This window comes from Kogia breviceps, chromosome 4 (genome assembly GCF_026419965.1).
Source record: "Kogia breviceps isolate mKogBre1 chromosome 4, mKogBre1 haplotype 1, whole genome shotgun sequence".
Classification (NCBI taxonomy): Eukaryota; Metazoa; Chordata; class Mammalia; order Artiodactyla; family Physeteridae; genus Kogia; species Kogia breviceps.
The window spans coordinates 73,821,231-73,844,287 of NC_081313.1; the positions used below are offsets into that span (position 1 = coordinate 73,821,231).

A 23,057-nucleotide genomic window follows, 5' to 3' on the forward strand; every position below is an offset into this window, starting at 1 on the left:
TGAGACAGAAACCAGTTTCACAAGTAGTCTCCACCCCTGAAAACTGTATGGTCCAGGCCTCTCTTTCTTTCCCCAGGGAGAATCCAGGAGCTGGGAGATTCCTCCTGGTCAGGGAGTTCTGTATTGAGGGGAGGAAATTTGGTGAAAAGATTCAATAAATTTTCCTGCTGGCTTCAATGCAGCTTATTTCACACTCACCTGAGATGCAACAGTCTCTTAACTAGCTTCTAGATTTATCACTCAAGGGATTGTTCCAGTATTGTTAATAAATCAGTGTTTACATAGGAGCAAGGAGGTTCTGAGGCTTCCTACTCTGTTATCTTCTTGCTGTAACCCTGGAATGGAGAGTTTGCACTAACAATCTAAAATGTTTATATTCTTATCTGGCATTATATTTATATCTAACTATTAAATATTCTATTACTTTTCCCTCACTTCCAAAACAGAAGAGATGGCTTTAAAAATGCACATGTCACCACAATATAAGTTAGTCTTGCTTCTAGTTTAAAAACATATTATGCCAATTACAAGCAAATTAATTTTCTAGGTAACAAAAACAGTGCTTCAGAAGATATCCAGGTATTTTCTCTACTTACGCTGAAAAAGACTCCAACAGAACTGTATCTTATATGATGAAGTGAACCATGTCAAGAATATTTGTAAAGTAAATATAATATGGAGTTTCACTTGGGCTTTTTTAAAACATTTACCTACAGAGATCAGAATCATAGCTTCCAAATACAACCATATACCATATTCTTTAAGCTATTTTGCTCATATCTCCAAAGGAATTTTAAAATAACAATTAACTTGTACATTTTTAAGTTGATATATCAAAATGTTTGTGATCATTTTCAGTAGTTAAAAGGATATAATTTCCAGGAGTTTCAAATATTGACATTAAAAAAAGTGGCTACATCCTTCCTTTAAATGTATCCTTTGGAATATAAATATTCTAGAAATTTGATATTTTCATCATCAACTTAAAAATATGAAGACAAACTCTTTATTAACATTTGGAAATATTATATCATTCCTCATTCTCGTAGAAATTGTGTTTTCATTCACTCTTCTCTCAAAATTTTATTCTAAACTATAGCCATATTTTATACTTTAAAGCTTTATTATCACTTTAACATACTTCTCTAAAAATAAGTATAAACATTCATAGTAGTCTTTTTAAATTTCTCTCCTTAGGCTGCAAGGGTTAATTTTCTTCTTCTAGTTTTTCACCATAAAATTATTGCTAATATTTAAGTGACCAAAATATTTATATTAGTAGTGTTTTTGATAATTATAAATAAAAGGAAAATCTTAGTAAAAATGCATTTATTAAGAAATGGAAAAGGGTTATTTTCTCATTTATTTCATAGATTAGTCCATGTTTGCTTCATACTTGAATGAGCAGGATTCACCAAGAATTTTTTTATTTTTCTTAAATGTAAACATGGAAAAAATTTGTTTAGATAATAAGTATATGTCATTAGTGGTAAGATGTTTTCATAGCACTGTGACTGAATTTTTAAAATTCCGACAAAATTATATGTCAAAATTCCCATTGGAATTATTTACCAAAAATTAATTCAGATGATCTATAAGTGAAGAATTCTACTAGGTTTTCCTTCACTTTTTTTTGTAAGTAAATGATCAGAAACCAACAGAGCACAAAAAGCTGTAATACTCAATTACTGAAGTAATTTAGTTTTTCTGCCTAACACTTTCCCCTCTAAAGGTGTCCCAAGGGTTTTTCCATCATGAGCGTTTCTCCACAGTAAGATTAGCATGAGGCATAGGATTCCTCTCTTTTGCAAATAGTTGCAAATATTACTATAAAGGAAGAATGGGAAAGGAGAACCTGATGGACTGGCAATTCCCAGATCAGGATACATGTCTACATGGAAAATCAGTCCAACTCCATATGAAAATGGGCCAAGAGAAAACTAATGGGTAGTTTCTACAGTATCCCCAGAAACTGTCCTATTGCATGGACAGATAGGAGTCTTTAACACAGAATGTTTCTATGCTGCTTTTAGTTTGGACATTCTATAATAGGGGGACTCTACCTAGGTCATTAAAAAATAACTTCTACAAAGTACACATAAAATGTCTCCCTTCAAACATGTAATTTGGTGTGGAATTCTGCCAAAAACAAAAACTGATTACAAAATATTTGCTAAGTACCCGAATTTGTTCACATTTTAATAACCTTTTAAACCTTATACCAGAGGACTTCTAACAGAAATGTTGATTTAAATTTTAGGGTAATTGACCTTGAATTATTCTTTCTAGTAGAGCTTAGAGAAACGAGCCATTTAACTTGTAAGGTAGCTTGTATTTTGTGACAATGAAACCATGGCCACATATGGGAAATCAAATGTCTTTCTTCTCTATAGGTGCAGAAGCTTAATTCCAGCTCATATGAAATTTAGTTATTTAGTTATTTCATATAAATTTAGTTATATATTTATCAACAAGCATATATTAAAGATCTACTATTTTATGGACATAACTCTTGGCATGGGGATATAGTTGTGAATGAACCAAAGTCACTGTCTAAAAGTGACTTACACTTTAGTGGAGGAGACAGACAATAGGGAAACAGAGATGAACAATATAATGGTAGGTAGTGACAAGTACAATAAGAAAAAAGAACAAAGTAGGGGATAGAGGAGTGAATAAAGAGGGTTTGTTTTATGTGGGGTGGTCAGGGATGGCCTCTCTGTGGAGGTGACAATTTAGACAATAGTGCTGAAGTTGAGAAACCATGTACTGAAGCAAATTTAAAGACGATTACTTTCAGCCTTGAATTCCATACACTAGTCATACCTATTAATATTTGCACATAGAGAAATGCTGCTTTAGGCTAATCATCCATCCTGATGAAATACTATTCCCCTAAGAGGAGACCCAATGCAATTATTTAAATTTTATCTTAATAAATTACCATCATCTTGCAGACCTATATGTGAGATCACATTTAGATGTCCTTAATTGAAGTTCTGGCTGTTTTCTAACTCATTTATGACCTCATTTCACTAGTTACCAAAGTATTATGGGGGCCGAGACAAGGGGATTAACTCACCTTCATGCCAGTGTACTTTGTTACTTACTTAAACTGAGCACAAAAGCATCTTACATAAATGATGTTTTTGGCTACTTTAATTTTCAAGTTATAAAGTAACAGCTTTAATTAATGAATGACCTGCCTGAGTGCATAAGATATGAAGTCATTAAAATAGGTTTCAAAAAGGAGGATGGAGGACACAAATCTATTCTAATTGATTTGTCTAGAGAACTTTCCCACTGACCCTTCCTCCCAAGTTGGTATTAAGGTGAAGGTCCTGCATGGACATCAATAACCAGGGGCCAATACTGACCTCATAAAGGTTAATCCTTCACAGAATCCTGTCCATGGAGTCAAAAGACAAGAGAACATCAATAAAAGATTCAAAACAGTTTATTTTGTCTCTGATATATTTCACTGCAAGTTGATAGAGGGTGCAGTAGTGGCCAATAGTCAAATAGTCATGCATACAATTAATCTTCTCCTAAGGAGAATTGTGACTTCACAAGCACAGATTTGCAACTGATCAAAAAGGAAAGAGGGAAGGCATTAGAGAGCAAGCCTTTTATATGCCAATAACTTTATAAATTAATTGTACTTTTTATTACAAATAAATGTGCTGACAACATATAATTCCCTTTCCTTCCCTCTGCCTATTGTTTACTGACAACATAGCTACACTTTATACCTCACAGAGTGTTTGCATTTTCCTGAGTCACTAAGTTACTTTATCACTCAGTGAATATATTTTATTGAGGGTTTCCCAATCTCCAGTAGCTGTTGTAGGGGCTGAGGATACACTATTGGACAAGAGACTGAGACCCAGACTTTAAGGTAGCATTAAAAAAAGGAGGCAAACTCTTAGTACTAATATAATAGAGAGTGGCAGTTGGGGTAGGGAATTCTACTTTAGTCTCATATTCAAGAATGGCCTCATGAAAGAGGACCTGAGGTAAGAACAGGGGCTAGTAGTGTAAATGTGGCAAAAGCTTTTTAAGCAAAAGGAACAGGAAAGCTGAAGGTTATCAGATGAGAAAGAGCATAAGTGTTAATAAGCCTGTGTGAATGGAGGATGGGGAATGAGAAGAAGAGAAAAATAGAAGTCTATGAAGCAGACTGAGTCTGTATCATGTACAGTCTCACAGCCCATAGTAAAGAGTTTATTGTGGTAGAACTGGGAAACATTGATTGGTTTTAAACATTTGCATAATATGATCTGATTTATGATTTAGAAAATCACTAGAGATAGCTGCTACAATGGGTTATTGTAAATCAAGTGTGCATTAGCGGGAAATCTGTTGCAGTAGTCCAGGAAAGAGATAATAGCTGGAACTAGAATTACAGTTGAGATGGCAAGAACAGGTGGGACTCAGGATGAATATTACTGGTAGAGTAGACAGTACTTAACTGTTCTAGAAAATATCAGGTGTGAAAAAGTAAAGAAATGAAATGAGAAGATAACTACCAATTTTTTGCCTTGAACAATTAACTGGATGGACAGTAGCAACTAACTGGCTGATAAAAGTGGTGCCATTTCTGAGAAATAAAAGTTTGGACAGTGAAGGCAAGATGGAATAAACTGTCCTGTTTCAGCTATGTTAAGTCAAGAAGAGTGTTTGTACTATGGTCTATGACAACAAGACCTGAAGTAGTGAAAATGGAGAAACAGAAGGATACTTTCTGCCGTTAGCATCCTACTGATGATGGGAAAACACTGAGTCATATAATGGCAGCTATGTTTGCCCTCTTCTGTTTTTGTCTACCTGAAATCCTCTTTGTGTTAAGTCCTGTGATGAAATGCCTCAGTATATCTGATTTTTGCATACCTTTACCTCAATTTTTTATATACAGAAATAATGACGATTGTGTTTTTTCTTTTTATTGAAGTATACTGAAATATAGTTGATGTACAATAATAGTTTCAGGTGTACACATGGTGATTTTTATTGATTATACTACATTTAAAGTTATTAAAAACGATGCCTATGTTCCTTGTTATGTACAATATATCCTTGTTGTTTATTTACTTTATATGTAGGAGTTTGTATCTCTTAATCCTCTACCCCTGTCATGTCCCTCCCCCTTCCCTCTCTCCACTGGTAACCACTAGCTTACTTCTATATCTGTGAGTTCGTTTCTGTTTTGTTATATAAATTCATTTTAATTTCTTTATATTCCATGTATAAGTGATAACATAGAGTATTTGTCTTTCTCTGTCTGACTTATTTTACTAAATATAATACACTCTAGGTCCACCCATGTTGTTGCAAATGGTGGAATGTTATTCTATTTTTATGTTTGAGTGATATTCCATTGGGTATATATGCCACATATTCTTTATTCATTCATCTGTTGATAAACACTTAGGTTGCTTCCATATATTGATTATTATAGAAAATGCTGATATGGACATTTGTGTGCCTGTATCTTTTCAAATTAGTGTTTTCATTTTCTTTGAATATATATCCAGGAGTGGAATTGCTGGATCATATGGTAATTATATTTTTAGATTTTTGAGGAAACTCCATACTGTTTTCCACATTGGCTGTGCCAGTTTGTACCAAAAGTGTACTAGGCTTCCTTTTTTTCAACATCCTCCTCAGCATTTGTTATTTGTAGTCTTTTTGATGATAGCCATTTTGACAGGTGTCAGGTGATATCTCACTGTTTTTGATATGTATTTCTCTGATGACGAGTGATGTTGAACATCTCTTCATGTGCCTGTTGCCCACCTGTATATCTTCTTTAGAAAAATATCTATTCAAGTCTTCCACTCATTTTTTAATTGGGGTGTTTTGTTTTTGATAATGAGTTGTATGAGCTGTTTATATACATTTTGGATAACAGCCCCTTATTGGTCATATTATTTGCAAATATTTTCTCCCATTCAGTAGTCTGTCTTTTGTTGATGGTTTCTTTTCCTGTGCAAAAGCTTTTAAGTTTAATTAGGTCCCATTTATTTATTTTTGCTTTTGTTTCTTTTGTCTTAGGAGACAGATCCAAAAAAATATTGCTATGATTTATGTCAAAGTGCTTTCTGCCTATGTTCTCTTCTAGGAGCATTACGTTTTCAGGTCTTATATTTAGGTCTTTGATCCATTTTGAAATTTTGTATATAGTGTGAGAAAGTAGTATAATTTTATTCCTTTCCATGTAGCTGTCCAGTTTTCCCAGCATCACTTGTTGAAGAGACTGTCTTTTCTCCATTGTATATTCTTGCTTCCTTTGTCATAGATAGATCATAAGTGTATGCATTTATTTCTGGGTTCTCTATTCTGTTCCATTGATCTATGTTTCAGTTCTTGTGCTAGTACCATGCTGTTTTGATTACTGTAGCTTTGTAGTGTAGCCTGACATTGAGGAAATACTTCCAGCTTTGTTCCTTTTTTTCTCAATATTGCTTTGGGAATTCATGATCTTTTGTGGTTCCATATACATTTTAGGCTTGTTTGTTCTTCTGTGAAAATGTCATGCATATTTTGATAGGGATTGCATTAAATCCATAGATTCCTTTAGGTAGTATGGACATTTTAACACTTTTAATTCTTCCAATCCATTAGCATGGTATACATTTCCATTTCTTTCTATCATCTTCAGTTTCCTTCATCAGTGTCTTATAGTTTTCAGAGTATAAGTTTTTCACCTCTTTGGTTAAGTTTATTCCTATGTATTTTATTCTTTTTGATACAATTTTAAATGGGATTGTTTTCTTGCTTTCTCTTTCTGATAGTTCTGATAGTTCATATCAGTGTATAGAAAAGCAACAGATTTATGTACATTAATCTTGTATCCTGCAGCTTTACTGAATTCATTTATTGGTTCTAATAGTTTTTTCATGGAGACTTTAGGGATTTTTACATATAGTATCATGTCATCTGCACATGGTGACAGTTTTACCTCTTCCCTTCCTATTTTGATAACTTTATTTCTTTTTCTTGTCTGATTGGTGTGGCTAGGACTTCTATATTAAGTAGAAGTGGTGAGAATGGGCATCCTTATTGTTTTCCTGATTTTATGAGGAAAGGCTTTCAGCTTTTCACCATTGAGTAAAATGATAGCTGTGAGTTTGTCATAAATGGGCTTTGTATTGTTGAGATATGGTCCCTTTTTAGCAACTTTGCTGAAAGTTTTTATAATGAGTGGGTGTTGAATTTTGTTAAATGCGTTTTCTGCATCAATTGAGATAATCATGTGATTTTTTAAAAAATTATTTATTTATTTATATTTGGCTGTGTTGGGTCTTCGTTTCTGTGCAAGGGCTTTCTCCAGTTGCGGCAAGTGGGGGCCACTCCATCGTGGCACATGGGCCTCTCACTATTGTGGCCTCTCTTGTTGTGGAGCACAGGCTCCAGACACGCAGGCTCAGTAGTTGTGGCGCACGGGCCTAGTTGCTCCACGGCATGTGGGATCTTCCCAGTCCAGGGCTCAAACCTATGTCCCCTGCCTTGGCAGGCAGATTCTCAACCACTGTGCCACCAGGGAAGCCCAATCATGTGATTTTTATCCTTCATATTGTTAATGTGGTGTGTCACATTGATTGATTTGCAGATATTGAAACCCTTGCATCACTGAAATAAATCCCACTTAATCATGATATATGACCCTTTTTATATATTGTTGAGTTCGAGTAGTTTTGCATTCGTATTTATCAGAGATATAGGCCTGTAATTTTTTTTTTTTTTTTCCTATGGTGTCTTTCTGGTTTTGGTATCAGGGTAATGGCAGCCTTGCAGAATGAATTTAAGAGTTTTCCCTCCTCTTCAATATTTGGAATACTTTGAGAAGGACAGGTATTTACTCTTCTTTATATGTTTAGGAGAATTCCCCTGTGAAGCCATCCAATCCTGGACCTTTGTTTGCTGGGAGCTTTTTCATCACAAATTCAATTTCATAACTAGTGTTTGGTCTGTTCTTATTGTCTTCCTCCTAATCCATTCTTGGAAGGTTTTATGTTTCTAGAAGTTGTTCCATCTTCTAAGTTGTCTAATTTGTTGGCATATAACTGTTCATAGTATTCTCTTATTTTTTGTATCTGTAATATTGGTTGTTATTTCTCCTCATTCATTTCTTATTTTGTTTTTTGGGGGTCCACTCTGTTTTTTACTTGATGGGTCTGGCTAAAGATTTATCTTTTTTCTTCCAGAAAACCAGCTCTTGGTTTCACTGATTTTTTTTCTATTGTTTTCTTGGTCTCTATTTTATTTATTTCTTCTCTGATCTTGACTATTTCCTTTCTTCTGCTGACTTTGTGCTTTGTTTGTTCTTCCTTTTCTAATTCATTAAGATGGTAGGTTAGTTCACTTATCTGAGATTTTTCTTGTTTCTTTAGGTAGGCTTGTATCACTATAAACTTTCCTCTTAGAACAGCTTTTGCTGCATCCCATGGATTTTATTTTTATTTATTTGTTTATTTTTGGACCACACCACAGGGCTTGCAGGATCTCAGTTCCCTGACCAGGGACTATACCCGGGCCACGGCAGTGAAATCACCAAATCCTGACAACTAGATCACCAGGGAACTCCCCATTCCAGAGATTTTAGGAAGCTGTGTTTCTGTTTTCATTTGTCTCGAGGTATTTTCTGATTTCCTCTTTTATTTCTTCACTGACCCATTGTTTTTTAGTAGCGTGTTGTTTAGTCTCCATGTGTCTGTGCTTTCTCCATTTTTTTTTCCTGTAATTGATTTCTAGTTTCATACTGTTGTGGTTGGCAAAAATGTTTGATATGATTGTTTTCCTCTTAAATTTGTTGAGACTTGTTTTGTGGCATAGCAATTGATTTATCCTGGAGAACATTCTATGTGCACTCAAAAAGAATTTGTATTTGCTGCTTTTGGATGGAATGTCCTATAGATATCTATGAAGTCCAATTGGTCTAATGCAGTATTTAAGACCACTGTTTCCTTATTGATTTTCTGTCTGGATGATCTGTCCATTGATGTAAGTGGGGTGCTAAAGTCCCCTACTATTATTGTATTATTGTCAGTCTCTGTGTTTATATCTGTCAGTATTTGCTTTATATATTTAGGTACTCCTCTGTTGGGTGTGTGTATGTTAATGAGTGAAATATCCTCTTCTTGTATTGATTTCTTTGTTATTATTTAATTCCCTTCTTCATCCTTTGTTGTTGACTTTGTATTAAGGTCTATTTTGTCTGATATGAGTATTGCTACCTATACTTTCTCATAATTTTTACTTGCATGAAATGTGTTTTTTCATCCCTGCATTTTCAGTCTGTGTGTCTTTAGCTCTGGAGTGAGTCTCCTGTAAGCAGCATATAGATGGGTCTTGTTTTATTATCCAGTCATCCACCCTATGTCTTTTCATTGGATCATTTAGTCCCTTTACATTTAAAATGATTGTCAATAGGCATGTGCTTATTGAAGTTTTGTTACTTGTTTGCTGTTTTTGTAGTTCTTTTCTGCTCTTTTCTTCTTTTAGTTTCTTCCCTTATGGTTTGATGATTTTCTTTAGTGGTATGCTTGTGTTCCTTTCTCCCTAGTTTTTTTGTGTCTGTGGTAGGTTTTTGATTTGTGTCTACCATGGGGTTTATAAATGTTGACTTATAAATATATCTACTTGTTTTAAACTGGTAGTCATTTAAGTTCAAACACATTTTTACTCCCCTCTCTCACTTTGTGTTTTTTATTTCATATTTTACATCATCATTTTATCCTTTTACTGATTATTGTAATTATAGTTGTTTCCACATTCTTTTGTCTTTTAATCTTCATACTAGCTTATTTAAATAGTTGATTCTCAGCCTTTGCTATATATTTGCCTTTACTATTGGTATTTTTCTTTTCTTATAGATACTTCTTTTATAACATTTTCTTTTCACCTTAGAGATGTCCCTTTAACATTTGTTTTAGAGTAGGTTTAGTATTGATGAACTTTTTTGGTTTTAACTTGTCTGAGAAGTGTTTTATTGTTTGTTCATTTATTTTAATCTCTCCTTCAATTCTAAATGATATTCTTCCTGGGTAGAGTATCCTAGGTTGAAGGTTTTCCCCTTTCAGCACTTAGAATATACTCTGCCACTCCTTTCTGGCCTGCAAAATTTTAGCAGAAAAATAAGCTTATAGCATTATGGGGGTTCCCTTGTATATGACTTTGTTTTTCTCTTGCTGCATTTAGAGTTCTCCCTTTATCTTTAACTTCTTTTGCTATTTAACTTATTATATGTTTTGGTGTGGGTCTGTTGGAATTCATCTTGTTTGGGGCCCTCTTTGTTTCCTTTTCCTTGGATACCTATTTCTTTCTTCAAGTTTGAGAACTTTTCGGCCATAATTTCATCAAATAAATTTTCCACACCCTTCTCTCTCCCTTCTCCTTCTGGGACCCCTACAATGTGAATGTTGGTATACTTGATTTGTCCTAGAGGCCCCTTAAACTGTTCTTATTTTTTTTATTTGGTATTCTTTTTGCTGTTCTGATGGGGCAGTTTCCATTATTTTGTCTTTCAGATCACTTATGCATTTTTCTGTGTCACCTACTCTGCTGTCCATTGCTTCTAGTGTGTTTTTTATTTCAATTATTATATTCTTCATTTTTGACTGGTTCTTTTTCATATCTTCTAGTTCCTTCTTAAATTCTCACTTTTTTCATCTATTCTTTTCCTTAATTCAGTTAGCATCCCTTGATAATGTTTTGAACTTTTTATCTGGTAAGTTATTTGTTTCATTAGTTTTTTTCAGTGGTTTTATCTTGTTCTTTCACTTAAAACAAATTTCTCTATCTTTTCATTTTGCTTAACTTTGTCTCTATGAAATTAGGTGAAACAGTTACCTATTGTGGTCTTGATGGGGTGTCCTTGTGTGGGAGAATCCCTATATAGTCTTCATGTGCCCAGTGGCTTTGGTGGGAGAACCGGATCTGACATGTAAAAGAGACATGTCTTTCTCCAAGGTGTGCTGGTAGCCATCATCTTGGTAATCAGTGTGGCTGGAGATGGGTGGTTAGGCCCAGAGCCAGGTATGACTCAGTGGTTCTCCTCTGTTCAGTGGCTAGCACCACCCTACTGTGGGTGAGGGCAGGTCCCAAGTTGCTGGAACAGAAGCCCTGAAGGTCATGTCTGAGCTGGCTCCATTCTAAGTATGTGCGCTCCCTTATCTCATCACCAGCACCCTTGCCTCACAGTGGAACAGTGCTGGAGCAAGAGGGGCTGGGACAGGCACTTGGCATGGCATTGGATGCAGGCTGTTGTGGCTCCAGCTGTAGTCAGAGACCCAAACTGCTTCTGATACACTGCCAGTATCCCTTCCCTGGTCAGATGCTGCTTTGGGTCAGAGCCACATTTTTCTCTCGGAGCTGAGCTCTCTCCTTGGCCACAGCATCCCTCACCCCAGTTTGCATCATGAAGCAAGCAGGGCCAGAACAGTTGCTTGGCTCAGGCTGGGGCATGCACCAGGGCAGTTACAGGAAAATGGGCCAGTGTCTCAATGCAGTTTCAATCTGCCCTGTTCTGGGAGCAAGCAAGCATGTGTACACCCTTCATTAGTGGAGTTCAGGTTTCCCACAGCCCTCCTGTTACTCCTACTAGCCCTCCAATGAGTCAAGAGGATTCTCTTTCCCAACATGTGGCTCAAACCGCTTAATCTCCAGGGATTCTCTCTGTCCATGTTATTCCCCCTCCTCTTCTGAGTACTCTCTGAGGGGCACAGGTCCCAATCTGATTAGTTTTCTTCCCTTCCTACCTGATTCCATGTGGATGTTTCTTACAGCTTTGGTTTTAGAGGAGTCTATCTGCCAGTCTCCAGTTAGTTTTCAGTGAAAATTATTCCATATGTAGATGTGTTTTTGATGTGTTTGTGGGGGAACTTGAGTTCTACATCCTCCTACTCTGCCATCTTGATTCACCCCCACCCAATAGCAATAATTGTTTACATTAGTTTTACTCTGGCAAAATGACTTCTAGACTAGCTAATATTATTTTCCCCAACACTGCTGCTTAAAATTTATTATTTTCATTAATAGCAAATGGGTAGATATATTTATAAAGAACTGAATGTTTAATAAAAGTGGTGTAAGCATACATCTTTCTTTTATTCATGATGTTAGAAGGGAAGCATTTAATCTTTTGCATTAAATATGATAGTAGCTATAGATTTTAAGTTCATCAGCTTAAGGATGTTACTTTCTATTCTTAGTTTTTCAGAGGAGTATTTCTCACAGGAATAGAGCTTGAATTTCTGTTGATTTTTGCATATATTGATAAGATCATATGGTTTTCCTTTTTTAGCCTTTTAATAGAGTATATTACATTGATTTTGAGTCTTGAATCAATTTGCATTCTTGAGATAAACCTTTTTATCATTATATTATTCTGTGCTTTGAAATGTCTTGTCTAATATTTATACTGCCATGTCAGCTTCTTCTGGATTAGTGTTAACATGGAATATCATTTTATATCCTTTTAATTTTAATTTATTTGATCTTTACATTTAAAATGTTTCTTAATGCAACATGTTTTTGATTCTTAACTTTCATCAAATATGATAATCTCTGCCTTTTGATTTAATCTCTGCCTTTAAGTAATTTACATTTAATGTGATAATTGATTTAGTTGAATTAAACCTACCAACTTGATGTATTATTTTTAAAATAAATTTATTTATTTTTGGCTGTCTTTGGTCTTTGTTGCTGCGTGCAGGCTCTCCCTAGTTGCAGCGAGTGGGGGCTCCTCTTCGTTGTGGTGCTTGGGCTTCTCAGTTCAGTGGCTTCTTTTTGTTGTGGAGCACAGGCTGTAGGTGGGCAGGCGGGATTCAGTAGTTGTGGTACACTGGCTCAGTAGTTGTGGCTCACAGGCTTAGTTGCTCTGTGGCATGCGGGATCTTCTCGGGCCAGGGCTCTGAATCCATGTCCCCTGCATTGGCAGGAAGCTTCCCCTTGATGTATTTTTTTAATTGTCCAATTTGTTCTTGGTTACCTTTCCTCTTTACTATTTTTGTGATTTTATGAAGTTCATTGAACTTCTTGTATCTGTGGGTTTATACTTTTCCTCTAATTTGGAAAATTCTTCAAATGTCTTTTCTGTTCCTCCTCTCCTTTTCTCTGGATACTCCAATTACATGCATATTAGACAGATTTAAGTTGGATAGTTTGTATTGCAATGTTTCAAGTTTACTGAGTTTTTCTCCTTCAGTATCTAATTTACTAGTAATATCATTCAGTGTATTTTTTTTTTTTTAACTTTTTTTTTTTTTTTTTTTTTTTTTTGTGATACGCGGGCCTCTCACTGTTGTGGCCTCTCCCGCCGCGGAGCGCAGGCTCCGGACGCGCAGGCTCAGCGGCCATGGCTCACGGGCCCAGCCGCTCCGTGGCACGCGGGATCCTCCCGGACCGGGGCACGAACCCGTATCCCCTGCATCGGCAGGCGGACTCCCAACCACTGCGCCACCAGGGAAGCCCCCATTCAGTGTATTTTTCAACTGAGGAATTACAGTATTTATTTCTAGGAGTTTGCTTTGTAATTCTTTTTAATTTTTCATGTTTCCACTTAACTGCTCAATTTTTCTTATACTTTTATAAACATATGAAACAAATATGTAATAGATGTTTTAATGGCTTTGTGTACTAATTTTATTATCTATATTATTTCTGGGTCTGTTTTATTGGTTGATTTTTCTCCTCATTAAGGATAAATATTTTTCTATTTTTTTCATGCCTGGAAATTTTTGATTAGAGTCCAAACATTGTAACTTCTGTCTTCTGGCTGCTGGATACTTTTTTTTAAACATAAAATTATTTTATTTATTTATTTATTTTTGGCTGTGTTGGGTCTTTGTTGCTACATACGGGCTTTCTCTAGTTGCAGCAAGGGGGTCTACTCTTCATTGCAGTGCATAGGCTTCTCATTGCGGTGGCTTCTCTTGTGGAACATGGGCTCTAGGCACATGGTCTTCAGTAGTTGTGGCATGCGGGCTCAGTAGTTGTGGCTTGCAGGCTCTAAAGCACAGGCTCAGTAGTTGTGGCGAACAGGCTTAGTTGCTTCTTGGCATGTGGGATCTTCCCAGACCAGGGATCAAACCCATGTCCTCTGCATTGGCAGGTGGATTCTTAGCCACTGAGCCACCAGGGAAGTCCTATCCTTTTTTATTCTCATATCATTTGACTTCTTTTTTTTCTTGGTTGCAGTTAAGTTTCTTGAAAATAGTTTGATCCTTTTGACATTTGCTTTTAAGCTTTGTTAATTCATATCAGAGCTGACTTTAGTTTAGGACTAATTTTATCCATTCCTGAGGTGATAACCATCTACGTACTCCACCTGAAGACTGTCGATAGTTTATTTCCTTTTTCTCAGAGACCATTGTCCTTGTTGCTTGTCAAAACTTTTCTACTATCGTCTGCACAAACAAATTCTGCTCTTAGCCCTCTGTTTGTCCTGGAGATTGTTCTCTCTGGTTTTTATACTGTTCTTTCCCCAGCCTCAAGCAGCTTCCTTACACATGTACACTGATTAGGACTCAGGTGAAATTTCATGAAACCTACTATAGATTTCTGGATCTCTCTCTCTTTCTCTCTTTCTCTTTATCTCTCTGCAATTATCTCCTCTCCAGTACTTTTTTCTGTGAATTTTAGTTACCTTGGTCTCTCTGGACTCCATGTTCACTCTGTGTCCTCAACTCAGAGACTGGCTGGACTCCACATAGGTTTCCCCTGCTTGTGCTATGGCTTAGGAACTCTCCCTCCAGATAGTAAGCTGAACAATCATAGGACTCACTTGGTTTCCCTTCTTTAATGGTTTCCTGATAATCCAATGTTTTAAAACTATTTCATATATTTTGCTCAGTATTTTAATTATTTTAGTTAGGAGGGAAAACTTTTTAAAAATACTATTAATTCATAATATTTTAATGAATTAGTTTATACATTCATGAATTTTTGTTAATTTATTTTAATGAATTATTTTAAATAGCAAGAAAAGCAATATGAGTTAAATTTATAAAACCTACTTCTAAACATTTTTTAATTTGCAGTGGAGGTTGGAAAGACATAAAGCAGTCTTTATTGCTATTTTAAGATAACTAGTCCAATTAATTTAAGATAACTATTCTAGTTATTTCCAAAATAATTAATAAAAGAACTAATTATATGCACATATATCTCTAGGCTACCTAACCTGTGAACAATGTATTAGGGCATAACATTTCTAATAAGGAATTGTGAGGTAAGCTGCTTTCTTATGCATTGCCAAATAACTGCCTAAAGGGTTAAATGCACTTTTAGTGAGCCTGTTGATTGGACTGTGGATTTTGGTTGTCTGTTGTCATTAGTGCTTATACATTTTAGCAAACTGGTTTATAGGCTGCCTCCACAGAAAGTAAAAGTAAACCTGTTACTGAGTATATTTCTGTTGCCATTTTTAAGGTTTTTATTAAGACCTTATGGTTGCAGTTCTACAGAGGAATTCTCTGTAGACATTCCTCAATATCTTTCCAAAAAACCTAGTACTATTCACTAAAAAGGATATAGTTTTTATCTACTTTTTGGATGTGAAAGAAACATTATTTGGAAATGGTTAAAATCACTATTTATTCCAATGAAATGCCAAACATATATAATTTACCTCCAATTTTCCACAAAAGCAGAGGATGGGAAGTTCAAAATATCTTGGCTGAGACTGCATTAATGGCATTATGTTACCAAGTTTAGTAGCATGAAACAGCTAAATATTAGCAAATATTGACATATGACAGAGTTTGAAGTAGCCATTACCCCGGTCTTTTCCAAATGTCATAGAACATTTTAATTACGCAAAACTCCATCAACTTTAACATTAGTGGTGTAACTCAAGGCAAACATCCTAGTTTGTCTTAAATCTGGGCTATTCACCCCAATTTTTTTAAAAAAGATAACCATTGTTACAGTGTTTCCTAAAATTAGGGATCATGTACAGTAGTCAAAAAATAACTATAAATTTTGGTATTGCTTTAATGGCACATGAATTAAAACTTCATTATAATGAAACTGCTGCTGAACATTCCCATTAATATCAAATGAATTCATTATGACCAGCACAGTTACAATGAATACTAAATGAATTAATAATGGTGAACCATTTAAAGTGTTGCCTAATTGTTTTATTTCATTTTTATGTATATTTTGGTCCTATTTTAACTGTTGGGTTAATAGAGAATGACATTAAATAATTCATTTTCTTGCCTAATATTGGATAATGTGTTCACACTGTTCTCTGATGATCTGTGAATTTAACCCTTTTTGTTTCACCTCAACCTTCCTGCCTATTACCTCCTTATTTGACACTACTACAGAAACTAGAAGAGCACATACAGCTTTAATTTGATATGAAGAATAAAGCATTCAGATAAAAAGCAACACTGTGCCCCAGTCATTTTTATGATATCCCTTGGTGAGCCATACAGGTGGCTGAAAATGTAATCTGTTAAGTGGTCTGTTTAGATGCTGCAAAGAAACAACCACCAACAAAAGCATTTACTCTTTTCTGGTTTGTTAGTTCATACAGGAATAACTGAGAGAAACACTTGCATAAAAGTCCTTTAGCTTAAAAAAAAGCACAATCTACTTAATTATTATTTATTATCAAATGTTTTAAATCTTGATTAACCGTTTGCTTTTAAATTATTTAGAAACCTGTTAAGTTAACTGAATATCAACTGCTTTGTCTCTGAGTAGCACTGTGTTGGCAGACTTAACCTAGTTTCCATGACTTTGCAGGTTACGAGCTCTTCCATTATGTCTGTCAAGTATCCAGTCTTCCTCCTCTCAAGCAATATTTACATCTTTAACTGTTAATCACAGGAATGCCTTTCATGTTGGCAACTTCCTCAGAAAGAACAATGGCCATAAGTTGTACTGTCTTCTGAAATGCTGTGCTTAGTCTTCACATGATTACTTTTTAAATAAGTAAACATTATCAACCAAAAAATTCACTTAAGACTCTAGATTTCTGGCTTTGATAAGTAGGAATCTCTGTTAATATGTCCTCTATAATTCTGTATGTTAATAATTGAATGGAATAGAAGTCACACTCTCAATGCAGCATTATTTTTTCTAGTTCATCTTCACTCTGTAACTTATTTATGGAACCTACATGGCCTTCATATATATTTAGGTTATGACCTCAAGTGATATCATTTGAGATTGATACAAGGTTCTTCTTTTCCCCAAATCTCCCCTATCATCTTCCACAGTGCTTGAGATTCCCTTGGTTAGGAATATGTTTGTAGATAATAGTAAAATTGTAGATAATTTCCAGTATGCCTCTGAGAACAGGACAGTGAAAGGTATCTCATAAGCAGAGTGCTTCTAGTCATGGAGCCTCATGTCATGGATATCACAGCATTGTAACTAAATCCTAAAGAACCAAGAACCAAGCAGGTGATTTTAGATGGAGATTTTAGGAGACAACCCTCATCTAAGAGCTGGAAAGAGGCAATCTGAGGCCTGGATCCCGAAGATGATATATGAGAGCAACAGACATTGCTTTGGGGTAATAGACTAAGATGAAGGGTGTTTGGCAGAGAGTAAAATAGTACCAATTTGAAGAATATTTTTAAGAAGTCAAATGTGTTCCCTGAGCCTGTGATTCACTTACATTCAACATCATTTGTCCCAGCAGCCCTTTGATGTTTTCTTATCAGTCTTTTTAAACTGTTTCCTTAAACAGTATCTCTTTGGAATATTTTTTTTTAGAAAATCATATTTTCATTCTGGATCTCAGAAATAATGGATTTCAAAGGTTCTTAAAATTGAGAATGCATATATACTCTACATGAATTAAATACTGCTTGCTGTTATTTATTATATTTTTTAAGTGATATAGTTAGTAAATTACTAGTAGGTAAGCCTCAACTTTACCATTGTGTAATAATTTAGTAAAAGCTTATAAGAAGAGTTGCTGTTTCCTTGGGTGCTTGGTATCATTTGGAATTTTAATATAAGTTTTTCTGAGTCATGACTAAATGACCCGTTCATTCTATACTGTTAAAAGATGTTGAGTGGGGCAAGGGGGACTTTCACATACTTATCTGAGAAGCATGGAGGATAATTTTACTTCTATGATTGGGTATCAATAATGATTATGACAATATTCTTCTGTGGTTTTTATTCTTTCTAAGACTTTATGAAAGATTATCTAATCAAGTTGCCTAATATAGCTGTCATTTTCATGTTTGCTTTGGTGAAGTTCTACCTAAAAGAAGTAAAAATCCCCCTAGACTAGGACTGTCCCCCACCCTCTTTCACTTAGAGTAATTATCCAGAGAATTTCAGTTTGCCTCTATTCTTTTCATGATGTGCTTTCTCTTTTGGGTGACTAAACCATTCTTTCCTTCTTTTTCTCTTTCTCTCTTTCTCTCTCTTTCTCTCTCTGTCTCTCTTTCTTTCTAGTAGACTTTTCCAACCCATTTCTTTAACTTAAATTGAGGAAGAGATCTTTGAAAAACCTTTCATCAAAGGGATGGCTGCCCAATCCCTGAGATTCTATCTCAGAACTTTTCATCATGGAGGTTTTGAGAATGTTTGATGCCATCTGCGCCTCAATTTTCCTTTCTTCTGATTTTTCATTTTTTTTTTCTTTTTTTTTTTTTTTTTTTTGAGCTGAGGTGCCAGCCGAGCCAGGCTGTGCTTCTGTTTTCTGCCAAAAGGAAAAAAAAAAAGAGAGAGAGAAAAATACCATGAACACTAAAATAAGAATTTTTTTTCAGTGTTTCTGGTACAAGCACTGTACGTTTCTACTGAGTTTTCTATAAGAATCTGTTTTTATCGTCCTTAACAATAGAAAAACCACAAGAAAACTTGTGGTCTATTAGCAAAAAACAGAGGCCCTGGCAAGCTACAGAGCAGCACAATCCTACAGTTGGGAAGCTGGGCAGCAACCCAAGTTTGTCCATGCCTAAGAACAACACTGTCTGCTAAAATTACAGTTTTCCCTTTTCACAAACCTCAAAGTTGTGAAACTTTACTAACTTTAAGAAAAGAACAGTTGGCCATACAAAAGATACACTTCCAAATCCATCGAACAACTTATTTATACTTGCAAATGAACCACTTGGAGTGAGTCTTAAAATGTATTTGTTCCAATTATTCTGCTAAGGTAGCAAGCAGAAAGTAATCATTTTCTATGTATACTGTGAATAAGAGACTCCAAATGTTGGTTCCAAAGAAAGCATTTGACCAATAGTTGGTTAGTGGGAGTGTAAGAAATAGTGCTGTAGAAATGATAGCCACACTTTCAAAAGCCAAGTGTGTTTTTGCAGTCTCTTTATGCTCAGTATGATATAATAAAATCAAATTAGAAAAGAGTCTTTTTTTAAAACTCTGTTACTCCCTGTTTCAACTGTCTTTATAGAGATAAGTATTAGTAATTGAACATTATCATGTAACTCATCATCAGATCAGATATGTTAACGGAAGGAAGATATAGGTCAATATAAGTTGGTATTCCATCAATAAATTGAGTTACATTGCAGAAAGTTTTTTACCAAACCTGAGGCAGTTATTAAATATCTGTATCAGTCAAGGTCCAGTCAGGTGACTGACATCATGCCAGTTATTTGAATAGGGAAAATTTAATATGAAGGATTGTTTACTGGTAGAAAGTAGTTAACTACTGAGGGAGGGCAAGAGGGACACTAGGAGGTTCAAAAGTAGCATATCTCAGACAGACAGTTACTGCCTCCAGGTTGAGGAGAGGACAAGAAAGGAGCTAAGAATGAGGCGAATTCCTTTATCCCATGGCTGAGCTTCAGACCTATTCAAAGAAAGCAAGACTCTCACAGGAAGAGGCCGCTTGCTAGTGGTGATACACCTTTTCGTAGGATGTGGGTTGGCTCTTATTGTAGAAGCATAGCTCTGTTGCCCACTCCACTGTGTGGGAGGTCAAAGCTGGAAGGAGCTGCAGGTAGAGGGTAGTCCAGGCTGTAACTGGAGCTCCATGCAGGTAGCAGGGCTCCCATGCTGAATCATAGTAACTGAGGAAAAGACCTGGAAGAGATGTGTCTTATTGCTGTTATTGCCTTGATGATCCAATACAGGTTAGAGTGGATAGTCCAGTCTTGTGGCCTAAGAGAAGAGTGGCAAATGTACATGAAACACAATATGAAAATGAAGACTCTATATCTACTATGATGACAAAAACATAAAAATCACTATTATGAATTCATAGATTTCTTTCAGAATTAATTTTGCTGGCAACTTGTGCCTTATAATCAGAAATATACTTCTTATATCCAGAATATTCTGTTTAAGTGAGTGATATTTTGTTTTCACAGTAGAATTTAAAAATCACTTATCATCTTTATATATTTTAAATTAGTACTAAGAGTGGTTTCAGGGTTTCAGTCTTCATCTAAATTACCCCAATTTCCTTTTATCCTTCACCAATCTCTTATTATGTATAATTAATTTTCAAACTTCTCACATAGAAATATTCATGGAGAGAATTACTCTAGTTGTGGCCTAAATAAATGAGGACCTGTAAAATAACATTTTTATGAGATTTACTGTTACAAAATGCCACAAGCTATATTTTAAAAGATAATTCTCTAAAACAAAAGATTTTCAGTCTATGAGATGACCCATTTATTTCTACCATGATTAAAACAACCAAATTTCAGTATAACTGAATAATTTATTTAATAAACACGTATTGAGTGGCTATTATCAGCAAAATGCTCTGTGAGAATCTGAGGCAGAACTACATAAGACCTCGGTCTTAAGAACTTTTAAATAATGGGTGAAGAATTTGGATGTAAAGTATTAATCAGTATGAGACACATTTGATGTATTAACACAAATTCTGTACTAAAGATTTTAATTCTGATTTTAATGTCTATTAAAAGTGGTAGATCCTACCTGTCACATTTCCAGGTATTATCTTTATTCTAGTTCTGCAATTTGTATTTGTTAAGGGTATTATTCTGAATTAGGTCCCAGTGAATATCTTTAAGTAATTACTTTTTCTTCCACATTTTAAGTTCAAAGATGAAAAAGTGCAGCCTACCTTGGCATCGAAACTATTCATAAAATCATTACCCTGCTTTCACAACAGACTCTTTACTGTTCATATGTTAGTGGGTCTTCTGAGTTGATGTTATTACTGAAACATATCTGAATAACTATTCAAACATCAAACACCTAAATATTTTTTGTAATTTTCCTTTAAAATCTGTATCAGACAGAATCACTAGCCTCTGAGCCAAAGATAAGTCAATTTCTATCTATCTCGTACCTACAAGCTAGAGTCAGTCATATCATATAGTCTTATCAAATATTTTCCTCACAAATCCAAGTTAAAAGAAGATTCTTACAAGACTTGAGAATTAAACTATTTATCGATACTTTCCAATATTTCTGTCAGTATTAAAATTGACTTCATTCATTTACACTTATTTTTCCTTTGTTACTTAGTAATATTTTAGCACAGTAGATTGTCTGTGATTTAAGAGCCTACTAACTTTTCAATTAAAATTAAGAAAGAATAGGGGACAGTTCAAAACTGCAGCATAGAAAGAGCCTGAACTTATCTCCTCTCATGGACACAACAAACATTCAGCTACATATGAATCATTTCCCTCTGACAATAACCTGAGAACTACCTGAACACACCTGTTCCACAACAAAGGATAAAAAGGACCACATCAAGATGGGTAGGAGAGACAGAGAAATGCTCTCACCGAAAACCCCACCCATGGTGTGGCAGCACACAATACAGAAGTGTCTCACCAGATGGGCATTTCTCCCAGAGGATTGAGCAGTTGGCACTGCACATCAGACACCCCGGCCCATGGGATCTATCCTGGAGAGATGAACCCTTAAAACATCTGGCTCAGAAAACCAATGGAGCTAATGTCCAAGGGTCCCAAAGTACTCTAGGAAACTGAGACTCTCCTCTTAAAAAGCTTTCGTGTGGTCTCCCTTCCCCAAGACCCAGAAAATAATAGCAGTTTTAAAACTGCCAAGACTATATGTGAAGAAAAGACATTTTTGAATCTAATAGCATTGGCTGGAGGTTGGGAGATAATGGAAGGGCTCCTCAGATATGGAGGATGGCTGGCACCATTGTTGTTCTCCCCACCTAACCTGCCAACACAGGTGGGTGGGCTTGGACATGGGGGGAGTAGTTACAGCACTATTCTGCTGCCTGGCTGAAGCTGGAAGGTTCCTGTTGTTACAACATTCCCCACTCCTTTGCTGGAGATGGTGAGGGCAGGCAGTTGAGGCATTCTCCTGCTCCTGGCTGAAAGCCATCCTGCATACATAAACAAGGCACTCTCCTGCAGCATTGCTGAAACTTGTAGTCATGCACATCAAGTCATGTCCCCACTGCTTTTCTGAAGCAAGAGAGCATCCCCACTCTCCAGTGGGCATATGCAAGCCACTGGCCCTGATGGCCAACAGGACTGATTTTCCTGAATTCTTGGGACTGTAAGAATTGGGAAGATATTTGGGGGCAGGCCACCATCCTCATGGCACAGCACAGACAGCAGACTAAATCACAACCCCAGTTTTCATGTGGAAAAGGCCTATTTACTTAGTGTGGAGCTTCACCATGAGGAACAGTCTTCAGGTTTCCCACATATTTAGTGGCTAAGGATGCACTCCCAGGGGACATAAGCAGGGAGATACCATTCTTTCTCACCCCCTTGGCATCAATACAGCTTAATGATACTCCCCAGGAAGGAGTTTATACATTCCTCAGGAGCCATGATTTTCTCAACTTCACCCAGGGGACACTTCCAGATCTCCTGATCTGGAAGCCAGCAGGAATTATAATTGTGGGCTCGCAGGACTATATATATCTGCATATTTAAAAGCTGCTGCCTGAGATTCTTGCTTCCAATCAGCCTGAAACTAGGTGCCAAACTAGATTCCTCCCCTTGAACACTGACAGGTCTCACACACCTTCAACAATACGGGCATATCATGAATAAATCAGGCAGTATAGTGAACCACAAAGGTTCAAGAGACAACCGAGGGCTAGGGCAGGGTTGAGAAAGGAGGATCATCAC

At 35.9% G+C, this 23,057-nt stretch overlaps 1 long non-coding RNA gene across 2 annotated transcripts in view; it reads right to left on the reverse strand.

Moving 5' to 3' along the window:
- LOC136794165 (uncharacterized) overlaps positions 1 to 23,057 on the reverse strand; it is a 905,160-nt gene that overhangs the window by 296,864 nt on the left and 585,239 nt on the right. The window contains exon 5 of one of the 2 annotated variants that reach the window (XR_010840535.1): positions 17,949 to 20,109. The exons of the other annotated variant lie outside the window; for it this stretch is intronic. This is a non-coding gene — a long non-coding RNA (uncharacterized lncRNA). Of the gene's footprint in view, positions 1 to 17,948; positions 20,110 to 23,057 lie in introns of those variants that run through there. 2 annotated transcript variants of the gene reach the window in all.